This window comes from Anguilla anguilla, chromosome 9 (genome assembly GCF_013347855.1).
Source record: "Anguilla anguilla isolate fAngAng1 chromosome 9, fAngAng1.pri, whole genome shotgun sequence".
Taxonomy (NCBI): Eukaryota; Metazoa; Chordata; class Actinopteri; order Anguilliformes; family Anguillidae; genus Anguilla; species Anguilla anguilla.
This window is the reverse complement of record NC_049209.1, coordinates 6,011,433-6,031,151: the sequence shown is the minus strand read 5'-3', so window position 1 is coordinate 6,031,151 and position 19,719 is coordinate 6,011,433. Positions and strand designations below refer to the sequence as shown.

The 19,719-nt window shown below is 41.0% G+C and overlaps 1 protein-coding gene across 1 annotated transcript in view; it reads right to left on the bottom strand.

Annotated features, from left to right (window-relative positions):
• The window catches only part of gdpd5a (glycerophosphodiester phosphodiesterase domain containing 5a), a 47,121-nt gene extending 28,669 nt beyond the window's left edge, over positions 1-18,452 (bottom strand). Inside the window, exon 1 of the mRNA XM_035434361.1 lies at positions 18,072-18,452. The gene's annotated coding sequence lies outside the window, so the exon portion shown is untranslated. The remainder of the gene's footprint in view (positions 1-18,071) is intronic.
• Between the last annotated feature and the right edge of the window lie 1,267 nt (positions 18,453-19,719).

The following is a 19,719-nucleotide window of genomic DNA, read 5'->3' as shown; positions in this document are numbered from 1 at the left end:
GTACGTTTGTTGTACGTTGTACGTTTATTTGCATTTCTGACGCCGTGTTTGGACAGACCGTGCCGGCGCGGGGGCTGCGCTTCCTGTCATTAAGATGCCAGGCTCCAGCCCCGTCATTACAACCTCCACAGGGAGGGCATGTTCCGTGCTAAGCACACACACACACCCGGCTGGCACACTGGGTGAGGCGGAGCAGGGAGGTGGCCACCTCTGTGATTCTGTGAACCACCTCTTTCTTCTTAAAATAGTAGCAGCAGCAGTCACAGTAATAGTAGAAGTACACTTAACAGCTCTACTCGCAGGAACAGGGTAGCAGCAGTAGTACTGCTGTATGCAATTATAGTGCCGTGAAGAAGTATTTGCCCCCTTCCTAATTTCCTCTATTATTGCATATTTGTCACACTGAATGGTTTCAGATCTTCAGACAAAATGTAATATTATGCAAAGGGAACCTATGTAAACACAAAATACATTTATTTTTTAATTACTATTTCATTTATTAATGAAAAAAGTTATCAAATACCCAAATCACCCATGTGAAAAAGTAATTGCCCCATTAAACTTAATAACTGGTGGCACCACTGTTAGCAGCAAAAACTGCAGCCAAACGCTTCCTATAATTTGATATCAGTCTTTCATATCACTGTAGAGGAATTTTAGGCCGCTGTTCTTTGCAAAAATACTTTAATTCAGACAAATTGGTAGATTTTGAGCACAAACTACTCGTATCAGGTCCTGCCACAGCAAGTCAGGACTTTGACTAGGTCACTCCAATACTTTAATTTAGTTTCTTTTCAGCCATTCAGATGTGGTCTTGCTTTGTGTTTTTACAACACAATCTTGCTGCATAAGCAGATTACACTTCAGCTTCAGCTCATGGAAGGATGACTAGACATTCTCCTTAAGAATTTTCTGGTACAGAGCATAATTCATGGTTCCTTCAATAATGGCAATTTGTCCAGGTCCCGAGGCAGAAAGCATCCGCACACCATTACACTACCACCACCACGTTTGACGGTTGGGTAAGATGTTCTCAGTGGCAGGAAGTAAGTACATGTACTTTGTTACTGTAGCCTACCTAAGTAGGATATTGGCGACTTTGCACTTTTGCAGAGTATAAACAATATCAGCAACTTTCACTTTCTACTCCACTACATCGATAAAGAAATGATGTACTTTTTACTCAAACACATTCTACTGAAAAACTGTCGTTACGTTTGGTACGGTTGTTCGTCAGCCGAATTTTGTCTGGATTGGCTGGCAAAAAAATGGAGAAAACGTGCACGGTCATTTTTCTCCCTCTTTCAAAAATGACTTGGTTTCAACATGAATGGCAGTGAATGACGTCTGTCTGGTCAAAACGTAAACAAACGCAATATCTCAAAAATAAAGCAATTTTGGGAAAAATGGTCGAGGTTTATGTCTATGTGGCCGATGTTGACAGTACTTCGGATGTCCTTACGATGACACATTGTATTTGTGAGGCGACAGTGCTACCCAATGCACCACGTGCCACCCTTGAAAACAGTTATCAAATACCAAAACCAAATAAATAGAATTAATCAAATAAATGAAAATTTATGTTTTGTGTTTATTCTGTTTCCCTTTGTCTAATATTGCATTTAGGCTAAAGATCTGAAAGCAGTATGACGAATATGCAATAATACAGCAAATCAGGAAAGCAGCAAATACATTTTTGCTGCACTGTAAAGTAATGCAATGCAATTTTTTATGATTAGTAACTAGTGGCTAGTAGTATCATGAAAAGTGAGAGGGTGGGCCACTGTTTAAAAGATCTTTTGTAAAAGCCTTTTAATTCTGTATAATCTGCTAAATTGTTTTGCTAGTTCTCAGAAATTGGCCAAAATGAGTATGTAATTAATGTGCTGTTTGATTATTAACATTTATTACTGCAATAGCCATTTTATACAAGGAGTCATAAACACTGGCATTCTTTAGTAGGGCATAGTTCTCCATGGATTTTCGAAATTTCCTCTGAGGCACACACAGTGACTGAGGCAGACTTGTTGCTCCGGGTTTTATTTTCCTTGAATATTTCACCGGCCCCCCAGACCTCCAACCGTTCTCTGCACAATGTTCTTGGCAACCAAAGAAATGTATAAGCACGTAGAACCTTTCCACACAATGCATGTAGAAAAAAAAAGCTATGTGGCTCAGTGTGTCCAAAGCACAGTATGTTCATCTCCCCAGTCACTTTGCTCTTGTCAAAATATTGGTTGTCTGGGTAGCAAAAAAAGATCTTGGCAAAAATGTGTTGTTTTCCCACCCCACTTGAAGACACTCTTTCTCTATTTTCTGAGGTCTCTGAAATCTGTTCTGCAGCCTCATTTCCTAGTATCAAAGAGGCAGAGAAAGCAGTCTACAGCAGAGGAAACGGTTCAGCATTTCCCCACATTTATTAAAACAGCAGCGCTGAAGAGGTCTACGAACAGGATCCTCAACCCTGACCTGAGGCCATAGCAACCCCAATGGAAGGCACGCTGACTACACTCACACATTTATTAACTCTCTAGTAAAGCACCAACCTGCAGGCTACAGCTGAGTCAGACACCGGTAAAGTCAAACAGCGTATTAATCACAGGATTCACTCGCTGGGTCGTCATTTCTCATCCAAGGCGGCTGACAATGCTTACAGTTTGCGGATCTCCATTTATACAGTTGCCGCTTTAAGCTGCAGTAGTAAAGCAGCTTAGGTTAGACACGAAGTCACAACAATGACATTCAAACCCATAACCGTCTGATTCCAGGTCCTGTTCTGGAGCCATGCTCAGACGTGGTTCCAAACTGAAACATGAAATGCACTCTAGTGTGAGCACGCCTGCGAGTGTGTGCGTTTCCAGTGAAATACCAGATTGGCTGAAAAACACTGCTGATGGCTGTGTCCTTGGTGACTCATCAACGTTTGCTTTTAATTGAGCTTTTTACGAGCGATTCCCCCCACTCCCCCTTCCCCCACTGCAGTGACTCGACCAGCTGCTGACACCACACAGCCAACTCATTCTTGGAAATGTCAATGCTGTGTACAGCAAGGGGGCACAGGTCAACAAAACAGTCATTTCAGACATGGAAACATCCAAAGTCACAGAAACACAGACCACAGGCCTCAGCTGAAATGTTTTAGAACCTTGCCATGTGGAACAGCATGCAGCTGTGGAAGCACCCAGGTGAACTAATCCCCCTCATATCTTAAATATTCCCAAAATCCCAGGCACATGCAATGGGATTCAATCAAAGGCATTTAGACTGTTTATGGGCAAGTAAATCAAATAATAATGGAATAATCCTCTGGATCCCTCTGGAATAATAATTATTCCAGAGTGGTTGATTTATTTGCCCATAAACAGTGCCTAAAAGCCTCAAAATTCCTTTTCACTGAGTCTTGTTCGGAACAGTTTCCCTAGTGGTCACCACATGTATGTCAAATACTCACTCAATCCACAAAGGTGGGATAGAAACCGCTTCTTGCTGAGGCTAAAAACTCAACTCCATAGAACTTATCTTCGGATGCATATAGAAGACCTGAGCTTAAAAAATGATACTTGGATGAGAGCTATGTTCTGTACATGTGTAGCTCATGTTTTACTTTTACACACATCCCCACCTTGCTTAGGACAACTTCATTAATGACAAATTATTTCAAATGACCCATTATTTAATCCTACAAACTCTTACATACTTGCAAAACCAAAACAGCCTGTGCCATGATGATCAGGATTTTGTTAGAAGCTTTTCCCTATTTTTAACTACTGCTATCTCCCCCACTCTCTCAAAACACCACCACAGAAATGTGGCATGATTTGGCATGGTGGCTCACACTGTAGTAGGCTAAGCTATATATGCCCATACAATGTGTAGGTTATTAATTGCTGTTCATGTTGTTATTATGATTATTGTTAAGATCATTATTATGTATTGATATGTATACATCTTTTTAAAATTTTTTGCCATTATGTCTTAATTGATTTGTCATACTTCTGTGTAGTCAGGGCACCATTTTAAAAGAGAGGTCTGTTCTTAACTGGCCTTCTCTGATTAAATAGAGCCAAGTGATCGATTGAATTTAGACAGATTTCCAGACTTGATAATGAGTTTGCTGGCCGAAAACTGCACTAATTGTAACCATACTAGCTAGCTAATAAATACCTTACAATAAAAGGCACTTATTAGCCTACTACCTGGACATTTTCACTCTGCACTCAAAATTTGCAGGGGGCAATGTGTGGTCAATATCCACCCTATTGAAGTCATATAGTTTGGTCCTAAAGAGTCTAAACTTATGAGGTATACGATCAATTCCAATTATAGCCAATTATAGTGAAGCCTGGCTGCTGGAACCCCTAAAAATATTGATCAAGTGGAGATATACATACTTATTTTTATCAAATCCATTCTTAGATCATTATATTTTAATAATTCTATAAAAACAGTAAGTATTGTAAAGTTGGAGACAGGCAAATAAATGCTTTGCATTGGGGGAGCTCACCAATTAGCTGCAGCAATTTCACTTTCACTGCTATTTTGTAATTTGGCTAATGAGTGTGAGGAGTGTTGAACAGTGATAAACAATCATAAAAAGGAAGAGTCATCAAAGCCATTGATTCGATTTTTGAAATTGTTTTCGTAAGCATTACTTTCTATTGTAAGCTATAAGTTTACATGAATCACTAATATTTATTCATGATAATGATTCCGATAACTGTTAAGAATTTAATTCTCTAAATTGTTGATAACTTCACACTACATGAACAAATGCTCCAAAGATGTAGCACTTGTATGCGACCATCTGTTTTTCTTGATGTCAGGTAAGCAAATAGTCCATGCTAAGGAAAAACCATGCTAAAGGCAATTTAATTTCCCCAGCAGTTAACACTTTATGAAGAGTCAACACAGGCCACTATATGAACATTTCAAATGAGCGTTAAAAAAGTCATGTCCAGACAGTAAAACAAAAGTACCGTAGCACTTCAGAAAATGTTACCTTCTAATGCATAGCGGTTTTTAATAAACTAAATGCTGTGCCAATCTTTCAAAGCAGTCGAGTATTAGCAAGCCTCTGGAATGCTCAAATATTGACTGAAAACATTGTGTTCACTTGCTTGGGCTTGTTCCATGCCATAAGAATCACTGGTTGCCCAGGGGAAAACCAAGGGCTTGACACTGGGTGAGAATGAGATGAACCAAAACAGGATCTCACAACAGCGCACACCAAGCTATTCTGAAACATGATACACAAACATGCAATTTGAAAGCATTCACTTCAATCGGGGATAGAATTTTATCCTGATACATCATCACACTGAATAAACTGGTTCGGTCATAAATGAGAAGTTCCCTTTCCCAGACTGTACATGCTGCACAGGAAAGCAGTAAATTGCAGCACATGTATTCTGGTGATTCCTCTATAGAGAATCTTATTAAAATAATTTATTTGACGATCTTGCACTGCACCACAACTGTGCATGCATCCATGCACAAACCTTCACACAAACACGTGACCTCTTCTTTGGCTCATGACCAACCTTTCCACAAAATCTTGTGCAAATCTGTGAATCCATTCCAGAGTTATGTGCCTTTTTGTGAACGGCCACGCTCATTGCCACGCCCCCTCTTGGTTAATCGGCCTTGAAAGTTACTCAGCTCTACCTTCGGTCATGACCAATGTCCATGCCAAATTTCAGCCTCCTGGGGCGAAAACTGTGGCTGCTACAGAGTGGGACACTTTTTGTGGACCAACCGACCAACCAACCGACCAACCGACCAACCGACAGACAGACCTATACAGCTGCGGTCGCAGCTAAAAATTCTGGGTAACCAGAAGCAGGACCAAACGTACACATCTGAGACACTACGTATATGGCCTTAGAGCCACTGAACCCTGTTCCCAACCTTTCAGGACAGACAGGGGACAGGACATCATCCCTGAACATCTGCACTATATGCCCAAAGCAGCTATACATAGGTGCCTTTTGTTCAGGCACGGTTCACAAAAGCAGTCACCCTGTCAGCTAAATGTGAATTAGGCTGAAAACTGCAGGCTATCTGGCACATTCTATGCAGTATACAGACCATTCAGTATTCAAAAAGTCAAGCATGCCATGTCAGTTTAACAGAGTGAGGGAGAGCTTGTTAAACACATTAATATTGTGGTCAACATGCTCAGGTCAATGGACAGTTGCCATTCAAAATACTTGTTGATTTGCATTGTGCAGAACTAAGCATTAAGATATTGACTGAGCAAAGTGAGGGGTGAAGAACTGTGACTCCTTAGGGACTGACTGGGAAAGCGGAAGAATGTTCATCTGCAAGGACCACACTTGCTCTAAAAAAATGGCTGCCAAACAGCCTTTGAAATAATGGGTTTTTTCATAGATGGCCTCTCTCCAATCACATGCGTGTGGCCACACCCCCCATTGGCCGTGTTTGTTCAGTGAGCTGAACAGTCCGGTTTCCATGACACTGGCTGAGATTGACAGCTTTAAACAGCTTTAAAACCCATAGCTAATGAGACAGTGGTAATCCAGACCAACGGCTTAGAATCTGCACACTTTCTGCGGCCGCCACTTATCAGGAAGCTCCAGTTCCTCTCTTCTTGCTGACTTCCTGTTGGGAATGTGGGGTCATATTTAGTCAGACACTTATACTGGGCTAGACTCACAGGTTGTATGGGGAAAGAACATTCACTAAGCCTTCAGCAAGACTACTAATACCATTTTTTTCTGTGCTTTAAACACATTAAAGCTTTATATGATCTGCCAGCAGTTTGTGTGTGTGTGTGTGTGTGTGTGTTTTAACAATAGTATAATATGAGGACAAAATTCAATCAGACTGTGACTGAACCAAGGCAGATTGAAATTCAGCATGGCAGCAGTTTCACCCCAGATCACCATGAATAGCACGTATTGGCAGTCACTACTGTAATTCAATGTTACCTGCGGTAACTAAGCCTCACTAACGTGATTACACAGACCCGCCATGTGATCAGATGTACGCGAAAGCTGCACTACAGCACTGCAGGACACACTGATCAAAGCTGTGGCACCACAAGGCAATCCAGCTTATTTCCAATACAGCGACTGGTGGTTTCACTACAAGAGCTGTATTCCCATATGACTATACATTTTGCATGCATCTTGCATGGGTAAGCAACTGAGGACATGGCTCAAGGGGTGAAGAGGTATGGAATGTTAGTAAGAGTGTAAATGGACTAATGGTAATAATACCAAGAAAAAAGAAAAAAAAGACACACTGACTGGTGTATACGTTCTGTCTTCCTAGACAGCAAGTTAGGAGTCATGGAAACAAACACTTATGTAACACAGTTTAGTGATGCCTGAAGATTCATTAGCATGTACAGTATTCATAGCCTAAGGGATCTCAGGTTTCCATTGTTACAACGCATAGGAAACAAAAAATTATCCAAAAACTATAATTTATGGAATAGCTGTATATTGTATCCTCACAGAACGTCATCATGCTGGAGTGTTACAAAAGCTACTCTGAATTAGAGAAAGTAAACATAGCTTAATTTGCCAAAAGAAATGACCACACATAAACTAAAAATGCTGATCAGCAAGGCACATCAAGACCAGCAGTAACACAAAAAACACCATCACCAATCACCTTGCGCTACCGAACAATAACCCTTTCCATACACGCAGCCTTACCCAGCAGAACAGAGTTGGCATTCAGAAAAATTACTCAAAATAAAGACCCAGCAACATTTACAGAAATGTTCCACTTTGACATTAGTATGAACAAAGCCATAGCATTAATGGAATAAGCCTGCAAGACTTGGCTTGCTCAGACATACACCCAGCTAAGTTGTTTCTTATTACTCCAAAAACTAAAGCAAAAAAAGACTTCCACAAAGGCTGCACGTGAGTATCCTTGCAGAACTCCCCTCTGGGAACCTCCTCGCTCCTGGTTCCTCACTCCTCCAAGCTCTCTGAGCATTTAATGGATTGGAATGTCCTTAAAAAATGGTGGACCTCGGTCGATTTCCGGGTCACGCAATGGCCAAGGAGACAAGGATGGATAAAATAAGTGCTTGGAATGAACCCTTCAATTCAATCAACATCTACTGAATTCGACTAATTACCACAGATAAAAGCTATTTTTTTTTTCATTTCTCTAAACAAATACAGTTGTGAAATCATCTAAATTAACTTGCCGTGCTGGCTTTGTGAAATTTGTGAACCATGTGGTTTTTATCATATGAAAAAAGTTAAGGAGAAATGTAGGTAAATTCCTGAAACATTTTACAGAATAGCCTGCCACCTGAGGACAGTGTGACAAGTCAGGCATAGGACTGAACAGTGGGCCAGATGTTAGAGAAACTTTCCTTCCATTTTGCCTCTGAAATATGGCGTGTTCTCTCACGGGAAGGACAACATGCTGTTATCTCACAGCTGGACACATTTTTGAGGGAAACACTGCAGTCAGCGAATTACTCAGGGGTAACACAAGCTATCTAACATCAGATACCTAAAAAAGGAAGGGTATTGTACACATGCACACACAAAATGTGGAAAAACAGACATCACTGGCACCATGACTGCAGCGTATAACAGTGTTCTCACTTTACTGTTCTCACATTTTCGTGGCAATTTCCATGATGTCACTTTCCCGGCTATATCTTTTAATTAAACATGAGATATAAATGTCTTATGCATGCGATGAAAAGTGAACAAATGTGTTTTTCAATTAGCAGTGCTGAGAGAGACTATATTTAAATGAGGCACGACAACAGGATTCATTTCTTTTGCCATTATCTGGAAAACTGAAGCAGAGACGGCAAGAGACCGCCCAGATGTCGGTGCTCTTTGATTAAATTTGGCTGATGAATGAATGCATGGCATCTTTCACACTTCCAGCAGCAAATCGGAATCAGCCATGGCTAAGCATCACTAAAGGAAATAACATTTTCAATAATTCATATATACGGCCTATGTTAAACTTATAAAAGTCAGAAAAAAACTTTTCTCCCCTGCACTGCAAAAGTAGCCCGCTTCTTTCAGTGATGCCCTGAAATAGTTGAACCAAAAACAATTTCTCAGGATCCAACCAGAGGAATGAACTATGGCTACCACCTTTCACTGATATTACAGCCATATAATAAGCAATACAAATTATCCCAGGAATCATCAGATTGATTGCCATGTACCGCCAACTGCACTGACAACACATTTTCACCTTCGCTCTCCTTGGTCTCACAGTCACGTAGACAGCTTATAACGCTACAGCAGTTACTGAGAGAGATCTTAGCAGGACGCTTAAGCGGTTTGTCTCAAGGGAATCATCCCTGGGGAAGTCATAATGAAGCCTAACGGCCTGTCCACATAACAAGCCGTTATTTGCACAGTCCCTCTCCTTCTGGATGTGGAAGAAGCCGTAAGAAAACAAAGTTGTAAAGCAAAGGATGTTATGCCAGAAGGCTTTTGTGGGTCACTTGGCTGATGTTGCAGTGATAATTAAAAACAGCAGGACGTGCTACTGAAAGGAGGGGTGGGTTGGATGCCTGGGGCTGCAGACAGTTAACCAGTTACCACATCATCCCACATGCACAGCCTCTCCCACACAGGGGTCCACAGAAGCAACATAAGGATACAGAATATATAGATTGGCGGCCTATCCAGGGTGTATTCCTGCCTCTAGCCTAATGCACGCTGGGATAGGCTCCAGCACCCCCCGCGACCCTGCTCAGGATAAGCGGGTATAGATAATGGATGGATGGATGGATATATACCCCATATACAGAAAATAGTGTGTTTCCTTGCTATTTATGGTAATGGGACACATTTCAAGTCATAATCTTTGGTGTTACAGGGTAACATTTCTCACCGAAAGACGCAAAACCACTTGGACATCTACACGCCGATCTCAGCTGAAATGCTGATGCCTATGGCTCAGACAATGGTCAGAATGGCCAGAAATTCTTCCCATGCCTTCAGCTGGAAAGGAACACTTGTTCCACAACCTGCGTCGCAGCCACCCGGGACCCAGGAACTCTGTGGCACCGAGTAAGGAAACAGCAAGCTTGTTCATTCACACTGCTGTCTGGCAGTCCGGCATGGGTTTCAGAAATCTGGTCAAACGCTAGCATGATGGCCAAGCTGACCCCATCACAGGGACAGCTGAGCCAATCAGCTCATATCTACTTTGAATTCCTCTGGCTACCAAAGATGGTGCATTATTAGAGACAATTAGAGCACTAGGTTATTGGCCTGGAGCTATACAATTCCATTCAACAACCAGCAGCACTATGGATTCAAAAACACTTAGACTACAACTCAATTACCATCTTCATTTTTCCATTCTGAACTACATTCTGCCTTGGTTAACAACTGGGTCAAAAATATTATCCATATACACAATTTAAATAATACATAATATAACTTCAGATGTTCACAAAATTAGTAAACACTCAAATATAGGCTATAGTAAATCCCAGATGCAAATATATATAAAAGATTTGTCAAAATTGATTTTCTGTTAAAAAAAACTGTCAGTAATCTGCAGGAATTTCACTAGTGTTTAAAGGATTAAATTCTTTCAAATAACTATATGGCCCAAACTGACAAACCAACAAGCTTTATGAGAACACTCCCCAATTTGGCTGTTGACAGTTGTCAGCATAGTGGCCAAGTACAGCCTCTGCAAACAAATATTGTCTAGTCGACTCAATTCTCTTTCCTTGACCTTTTTATAGGCACGTGTGCTAACATATGCTAGCCCCTTTCCCTTTCGATTAAATGTAAACAGATTTCTGCTTTGTTTTGCTTATGTAAAAGTGAGCTCATTATCTCACCACAGGAGGACCTTCACCCGAGACAAAGGTGCATTGTGAGCCCGGGTCCCTCAGTGCAACCTGAAAACCAGGGGCTTCGTGGGCCAGTCTTTCAGGGGCCATGTCTGAAACATCTCATTTAAAGATGAAAGTGGCCCACGTGCTTCTGCCTCCAAATCCCAGCCTTCGGAAAACATCTCATGTTTGGCTTCATATTCTCGAAGAAACGAAGCTGAAGTTCAGCTCTTAATCAAAGGCACCGAGTAAGTATTTTGTACTGAGGAGGAAGCCGCTGTTCAAATGCTGAGGAGCACCGCTCGGGCCATTGCTGTGCGTGAACTCAGTCCCCTTATAAAATCTCATTCCTGACTGGGCCTCCCAAATAATTTAGGCAGTGCTACAGTAAGCCCCATCTGGCTGGATTAGCTATAGCCCCAGATGTGCCCAAATCCACTTTGACTTGCAGAAATACTGTGAGCACCTGCACATTCTGGCTGTGCGCAAAATCCTTACACACACTCAAAATGAGAGGGAAAATAATATTTCATTAATATCAACTAACATTTTGAAACTTCCCAGTCTGCCACTTTTTCCTTCTCAAGGTTTGTTTCTAAGTGCATACTGATCAGCAATCAAGTTCAGCTTGAATTCACGTTAATTTTGTTTAATGTCTTTGCTGGCTTTTGACAGTTTCTCAGCCTTTAGTTTAGATCCAGCTCCTCCACTGTTTAATTTTCCACTGGAAGATTATTTAATTTCCACTGGATTTACACACAACCCACAAACAAAACTGCTTTCCAGCAAGAAACATAATGTACAGTATGTACTGCAGTCATGAACAAAAACTATAAGGCGCACAAAAGAATGGCAGGAAGGGTCACTTCAGTAAATGTGATTATGCAGCACTAATTTCATCTCTGACTGTGCAGAGGATGAATAAGGAGATTTAATAAGAGCTACCCTTGTAAAGCAAAAGCCCCTGATCAGAGGCCACATAAGAAGAAGGACCACAGTCCACAGTTCCACATTTGAATGTTGGAAAATAAATTAAATTAATAAAGTTTTGGAGTGGTCTAGTCAAAGTTCTGAATTGACCCAATATAGATGCTGGACCTGAAATGAGAAGTTTGTCCTCAAAAACCTACCAATTTGTCTGAGTTAAAGCAGTTCTGAAAAGAAGAGTGGGCTAAAATTCCTCCTCAGGAACGAAGCAAATACCTTTTTTCACGGTACTGTATGTATTTGGAGGTATAAGATCAATTTTGTAATCGGAATATTCCCGCTTCTAATTTTTCAATTTGTTTTATTTGTTGTGGGGCCAGGATGGGGGAGGGTAAATGTACAAATGTACTGTACATACTGTATGTATGCTATGTCTTAAAATGAAAATAATTGGTCTACATCCTGAACATTATGGAGCTCGCTGTATGTAAATCCCACATGGAACCTAGGCTGGCTGAGAAAACAGAAATCAGTGCATAGTAGGCTATGTCATGTGGATTTCCTAATGTAGCTAATTAACATCAACTGACGCATGCAAACATGCCCTGTGTTGTCTGCTGACACTGTGCACTGCATGACTGACAGTCCACCAGCGTCCATACACAGTGCTCATCAGAGCCAAGCCAAGCATCTCTCTACTGAGGAGCAGAGGCAGAGGCAGAATCAGGTTCCCTGTCACAGGATCTTGAGCTTAGCCATCATTCCACAGCCACAATGTCTTCACTGTCCTGTGCAAACGTCCACCTTTGCACTCAGCAACCCGGCCAATTTCAGAAACTCATCACAGGGCACAGAGAGATTTCTGCATTTACACACATAGTCAAAATTACACACAGAAGGTCGCTCAACTATGTTAGGCTAGAAAAAACACTATATTAATTTTGACTTAATCTAGAATTTTCCATAAATGGTTAATCATTAATTTTGTAATTAAGGTAAATGGGTCTCTTCAATGAGCCAACCACTGGACCACTTTGATCATTTTAGTTTAACTGCATAATACAGTGATCAATAGAGTGATGGGGGGAATGTTTTCACAACATTCATGCTTTGCTGTTTCTTTTATTTTCTATTTTTTTCATTGTTTCACTGCATATAAATTTGGTACATTGTTCGTATGTTGAATTTTAAATAAAAAGGTCACCTACTGTAAAGTGCCATTTGTTATGCAGGCATGCCCTGTGTATTGCAGTACAGTGGAAGACACCTGCCTCTATTCTCAAAGAACACAAAAGCAGAACTGAAAGATTTCTCATTTTTCCATCAGAGATGGCACAATTTTTTCTTTGCCATCTCAGATCTCACAGTAAGCTTGCCAGGGGAACAGCTTCGTAACTGAGCAGTGCAGTCCTGGGGGTGTGCATGTATTTCAGTTATTCTAATGTTACATTATTTCTTTAATTACCTCATTCCAGCAGCTATTTCTGGGCGGAAGGGCATTAGATGGTGCTCACCGTTACTCACAGTACTACCCAAGTAGTCTGTCTGCACCAGTATTTTATATTTCACTTAGAAGTTACCATTAATGATTAAACAGATAAAACATCAATAGGCTACCACAGTTGTTCAGTTGGCTACCACTGCCGTTAAAACGTAAAGGCTTACAGTCAGGAAACCCAGGTGGATTCAGACAATCCTTCCATGCCATGGCAAATACTAGTAGATACAATTTTTTCAGAAGGACATGAGCTTTGATCTGCTTGGATCTGGAATGCTTATAAGCCTACTAATAGCTTTAATTTGTTCTCAAATTATAGGCTACATCGATAAGCATAATATAGTTCATTTTAGTTTTCTGTGACAAAGTGTCACGCCTGGCACCCGCCCTGTGTTTTTTCACCTTTTTTCTTATATTCATTTGAGCAGGTAATCTCTTGACGCCATTCGTGGAAGCCAGCGATCACCTTTAATTGCTTCCAGCTGGGGGGGCGGGGCCGCGGATTGCTTAACCGTGGTCAGCTGGGACCACGCTTCTTAAAAAGGCTGCGAGTTCTACCAGCTCAAGCTCTCTTTTCATTTTCACCAGCTTGCCTTTTTTTTGACTCACCAGCGTGGGAGCTTGCCAGCTTGTCAATTTGCCAACTCACTGCGCTGCACATTTTGGCATTTCCAGCCAGTTCTTTGTTTGTAACTGTTTGTTTTCGTGTAATAAATTCTTGTTATTCCTTCACCCGGTTGTCGCGTGATTTCGTGTGTCGGACCTACGAGCCGGTTCGTCACAAAAGACACTGCATCACAGTCTTCAACATTTCAACACCATATGCCCTCTGTTCTGTGAAGCTCCAGCAGCTGTAAATAAATGAAGTGATGCCATTTCTTTATCACTTTAAGTGGATAAAACAGGAAGGAAAGGATGAGAGACTGGAAGTACCATTAACGGGAATAACCCGTTATACAGCGCTTTTATCCAAAGTGCTTTGCAATTGATGCCTCTCATTCACCCATTATAACACACACTCACACACCAACGGTGAAAGGCTGCCATACAAGGTACCAATCAGCTCGTTGGGAGCAATTAGGGGTTAGGTGTCTTGCTCAGGGAAACTTCGACACGCCCAGGGTAGGGGATCGAACCGGCAACCCTCCGACTGCCAGACAACCGCTCTTTCCTGAGCTACGACCTATTACTGTATACTGAATACCCTGGAACCGGAGAGGCAAGGCATAAGAAATGACATCCCGTCTTAAGAGAGTTTTCACATTTGACTTGTTTCAGTCGACTCAGAACGATGACTCAGCATTTGTTGTGCATAAGTGTATATGGTAAACAAAGTAAAACCCCGCTGAAACCAACCAGACTCAGGCCACCTCCACGTGGGCTCAGTACAGTGAGGTTCTTTTCGAGGTCCCCTTAATGTGTGTACTGTGAACATACAGCGGCCCCAGTCTTCTCTGCATTTTTCTGTACACTTTAATACCTCAAGGCTTGCCATACATTGATTCTATGCAGCTGCAGCGACTTCAGAGCATTGTCGGCAAAATATAAATAGCAGAATGGCTGCTGGTGGGCCTCGGAGGATTGTGTGATCAGAAGAAACCTTCTTGCATCAGCTTCCTCCAAATGTAGCACAACCGAACGATAAACACATCTGCAGAGGCCATCTTGAAGAAAATTACCCATAATCAGGGATTGACATAAGTGCTACACAAGTATGCATTAATGGCAAAGAAGATTAAAAACACAGCAAGTTTATATCATAACGGTGCAAATGACTACCTATTTTTAGGTACACATTCCGTTAGGACATAAAATTGCCATGTATTTGAATCTTTTTGCTGTTAATGCGTACTTGCATACCACTTATGTCAACCCCCGCCCATAATCCAATGTTACAGCAGTGGGGTCTGAGCACTAAAGGAGCTGTTGTGTGAACAAGTGGTCTGAGATCTCATCAATTCTGAAGTGGACTAGAAAGATAGTCCTCTTTCACATCCTCTTACAATGTGAATACAAAAAAGACTTCATTTGAGTTCATTTGAGGCAGGTTCATTTAGCAGAACTGAGTCTGGTTCATTATAATACTGTATGAAAACTACAAGAGTGCGCTCAGTAGAGTGCAGATCTCCGCCAGGCGTGTCTGTCCGTTTGGAAGCAGTTGTTGATTGATGACTTGCGGCCCCTTCCGGCCGGTTAGGAGGAGTGAGGAGTTAGCGCTCAATGTATTTCAATGGACAGTGATGGAAATTAATTCAAATAAAATACGTGTCGTTGATCGATTTGCAAAATATTCCAGAATTCAGGTCCTTGGCCTGATGTCACCACGCACAACAAATATTAGGCTGATCGGCCCAGTTGTATGCGAGATTAGCTGCGGACCGTGACACACACGCACAAACACACACACGCGACCAAACGCATAATCCCCTCCAGGCTCACGCCTGTCGGAGATAAAAACATCAGACCAAACAGTCCCCAGTTTCTGCTTCATGACTGGGCTCCTGTGAAAATAGCCAATCATTTTTAACTATGTCCTTCGTATACACCTGCCCTTGGTCAGTGCCTTCTAAGAACGAAGTAACGCCCACCATTTTGTGATTTAGCATGTACAACCAACCACAGAGTAATTACAAATGAACAAGCAAGCGTAATTTCAGACATGACTAGCAAATCTGGCCACATTAAACAAGTCACTGCATAGTCAAATGCAGAGGAGGTCTGGAAAAAAGTTGAGCCAGTTTATTTTGCAGGACAACGACAATGACAAAGGAGCTGCAGTCAGCAGTAAGTGGTCAATGTGCTCTAACCTACAGCTACTAGTAGGCTACTAGGCACATTATAGGCAGGCTGACCTATAGTTGCGATTAGATATAAAAAGTTTACTATTGAGACAATCCCAGCGGGATCCTAGATTCTTGAACAGGCTCCTGGGTTTCCTCTGTGGCTTTAAATTCGTGAGTCAACTCCAACGCAAAGATACACAGTGTACCGGCTGATATACGGACACTATGTTTGCTTTTCCCCTTCTCTGCAGTAACAGTGTGGGCAGGAGATGGGAGAGGCATTCCTGGTCAGCTAACCAATCAATGCACAGCATGTGAAAAAAACGTGCAAAGCCCACCCAAAACAGAGTGGCTCAAAGGGTAAAAAAAAACAAACTGGATTTATACATATATATTAAATTTATTTCTATATAATTTTCCTTAAAGGCATACTATGCAGGATTTTTAGCCTTGCTGGGGTCCGGTGTGTACAATCAAAAAAATATCCTCCTCCATCCTCAATCATGCCTACTCACCTCTGTTATCATATTTTATATCTGTTTTTATACTATTTTTATATCAGCTTTTCGATAGTTGTCACCACTGAGGAAAAGCAATTCCAAGGTCGACTCTGGTTTTGGAACTAGTTCAGGCAGCTTGTTGTTTTGTTTTGCTGTGCTTGTGCTTCTACACCTCCGCTATTGAAGTAGCCGGCTAGCTAGCTAACTATAAACACGGCTGAACCCGGATCCTATCCCATATGCTCTGTAGCCACACTCACCCCTCCTCACAGAGAAAAGAGCATCATGCCAATAAACGTCCCGAACACAGCTTAGAATACAGAAAGAGGAGCATGAATATGCTAAATGTGCACAAAGACATACATTTCCAGTTTATCACAGATATGACTGAGCATGGTTGTTTTCAAGATAAAAAAAATAAAAAAAAAACCTTTTTGGTACACCTTGTGGGATAATATTAAATTGCTGAATTACAGTTTGTTTTATCAGCTTGTTGGTTGCTCTGTAAGACTAATCACCTGAAAAATCTAGAATCTTCAAATGACATCCATTCAAAGAATCATCTTTGGTCATGATGGATACAATTCTTTGTCAGATGCAGTGGAGTTTCAAGCTGTACGCATGGCAGAAAAAATCTAAATTAATTTTAAAGAATTGACATTTCAAGTGACTTAATCACCATTAACTGTTCTCTAAAATAACTGGTTTCTTTGGACATGGTGAATTAGTGTTTTTTTTAATTCATTTTCCTTTAGACATTTGATTCCCTATGCAGAATAGGAAAACCACATGTTGAAGTGATCAAAAGCACTTTTGTTTCCTCCCTTCAGGTGAAGAATGCTAGTCAATAACATTTCTTAGGCACCATAACAATGTCCTGTACAAAGGTCTAAAGTTGCTTGCTTGCGATTGCAAAACTCCTAGACTACAGCATAGAAGAATGTTGCAATTCTCTGTAGTACAATCAGTATCTTGCCACGAATAACACCCGTATCTCTCGCTGTGAAAACAGATACCTATCCTACTGCATATTTTATGAGTCAGCAAACATGATGGTGACAGGAATGAAACGACGCAAGTAGAACCTCTGAACTGTTGTTCCAGTAGAATTTGAATCATCCAGCAAACATAACCAAGTAGCCTACCCAAACTACACGAACTAGGCAATGTAGCTTGCTACCTCGCTCGTTCTAAAGTTACCTGCGCAGACAGGCAACTTTTTTTTACTTGCTTGAAAAAAATAGCCCCAGATGCCTGGGTATAAAGGCTACGTGTAGGACTGCCATTTCTTCACAGGTAGCTAACTAGTTATCGCAAACTGCTTTAAAATTTTGAACTAACTACTGGTAGCTGGCCAGAAAACATACACCGAAAAACGACACTCAAATCTATCTGTTTTGATTGTCAGCTGTCACTTGTTTTTTTCAGCTTGCCTGACACCAGTAGAATGTGACGTGGATGATAAAGTTAGCCAACGTCGCTATAGCTGGCTACTAAACTACATTGTAGCCCACAAACCTGAGCTCACTGCAAGCACTCACCTTCCACAGTGGTTTCAGTCTGAGAGGTCGGCTTCTGAGCAGTTCAAATCGATTTTCTTGGTATTCCAAACAAAGCTACAGCTATTGTCTGAAGTCAATAAGAGTCGTTCAAATAGGAGTAAATTGATATGATATATATTAATGAAATTAGCAGGAGAAAAAGTACATTGACGTGCGAATTGAGCGTTCAGAGCCCCATACTTTACAGTTTTTTTTTTGTAAACTAACGTAAGCAAGTCATTTGCATCCACAGTTATGTTGCCCAGAATTTTACGTGTCTTCGTATTTCCAGTGAATATTTCAAGGACTGTGATTTATCAGAGGTTAAGTCGCTAAGCACTCCACATAACAGGCGAGTAATAATCCAACCGAAAACATTGTAGGTGGGGCTGTTGTCTTTATTCCCCGCCTTCCTACTTGCATTGGCAAAAGAGCGCAGCGCAGTCTCCGTGGAGCACGAGGCACGTGCTGAGGTTGAGCTCAACAGTTTTTTTTTATGATTTAATTTGCCTATTTACAGAATTCGCAGTTTCACTCTGAGCTCACTAAATTGTGGCATAATATTCATACGTATTTAGTAGTCATGTGTCCATGATGATTATGCGCAAAAGCGAAAGAGCACAATCTAGTTCAAAAATATCATTTTCATCACTAAAAAGTTATGTCGATCAAGGAGATTATTGTAGTAGCATTTGGAAATTGTGTTGATCAGTCGCTATGTACGAACCTTGAACCAAAACGAAATAAGCAATAACGAAACTGCAACAATTTCGTCGGCCTCGCTGTTGAGAATAGCAGTGTCATGAAGTGCAAACTTTTTTTAAACATTTTTAAATTGTGTATGGCAACATTATTCAACTTCATATCACCGTTTGTATTGTCATGATGTATATTGTATTTGGATAAGCGACTTGGAAAACTGCATTGAACCTGAAGGTAATGTTTTGTTATGGAATCATGTCATGTTGCATTATCGCAGCTGTTGACATCATAACATATTGTTAGACAGTTATTATTTTTGAATTGCCATTCATTTTTCATTGTAGGACATCAACCAACTTTCTGCTGGGAGAATAGACTTGTAGGGTCAGTTGCAGTGTAGGCCTACTTAGATGTTTCAACCTCTGTTCAACCTCAGTTTACCTCCAGAGGTTTAAACCTGTAGACCACAAAACTGCGTACTATGCAATTCTGTGGTTTAGAACCTGAGGTTTAAAGTCCAGCTAATCACACTGCAGTTGACCCGTTCTGTTTCGTACAAGACATAGAAATAGATCTCAACAAAAACACGTTTTCAACGGACAAAAATGGCACGTTACACAAATAAGGCACTGTCTATAAGGGAGCAATTAAAACTTTCAAAATGTAGGCCAAGTTACAAAAACAACACTGGCTGTCTTAGCTCACACAAATTACAGTGGTGGGCGGACCGATTCTTTTCACAGTATCGGTTCCTTCGAGTTGATACATGTAAATGTATCGAACCTCCCGAGTTTTGATACTTTTTCTAAAAAATGGTGTCAGTTTCTCCGTGACACTCCGTTATAGTACATGCAAGTTCGACAACTTGTGCTGCATGCCCCACCAAACTTCTCTTCAATGCATTACCATTCATCATGTATAAGTTTACATTAATAAAGATAAAATA